Source organism: Lipotes vexillifer, unplaced genomic scaffold (genome assembly GCF_000442215.2).
Source record: "Lipotes vexillifer unplaced genomic scaffold, Lipotes_vexillifer_v1.1 scaffold1477, whole genome shotgun sequence".
NCBI lineage: Eukaryota > Metazoa > Chordata > Mammalia > Artiodactyla > Lipotidae > Lipotes > Lipotes vexillifer.
This window is the reverse complement of record NW_006776536.1, coordinates 853,815-854,524: the sequence shown is the minus strand read 5'-3', so window position 1 is coordinate 854,524 and position 710 is coordinate 853,815.

Sequence of the window (710 nt, the reverse complement as noted above, 5' to 3'; positions counted from 1 at the left end):
CGGCATTCCCCAGCCCAGGGGAGGCCGCCGGGCAGGGATGCTACTTGAATTTTCCCACCGCGGCCTCTCCTGTAACAGGGACACAGCCCTGCACTGACCTGCCCTCCAGCTAGTCGGTAGACAAGGGGGCCCGTTGTCTCCCTGACCCCAGGGCCTCCCGCGTGACTTAGGCTCCGGCACCCTTTCTTGGGAAGAGTCCCCCGTTCCCACCTTCCCTGGACACCACGGGGCTTGGCCAGGAGGGCGGCATTGGCAGCGGCTGCTGCTGCCCTCACCGAAGCCCCCTTTTCTTCCCACCCCAAGCGCCCAGGCTCAGGGACCACAGAAAAGGCACCTGTGGACTGTGCCACGCTGGCCTCGCCTGGCCCTGAGCCCCCCTTCCCTGGGCCGGGCAGGGCCTCTTCTGCCCAGGACCACAGGGGCCTGGCCTGGGCTGGCCGGGCAGCACAGTGAGAGGGGGCCGGGTGGGGCAGCCCTCCCCATGCCAGGCCGCTCCGTGCGTGCCCCCGGCCGTCCAGCTCCAGAGCCCCGTGTCCCGTCAGTGCCACTGCCCACAGGGCGCCACCTCGCCCGCAGCATGCCCCCTCATGCCAGTCGCTGCCGTGTGTGGTGTCGCGCCCTCTCCCCCGGGGCTGGGTCAGCGGGCCCTCCACTCCCATCTACTCACCCCCCCGGGGCGTTTCTTTGCCGATTTTTGAATGTGATTTTAA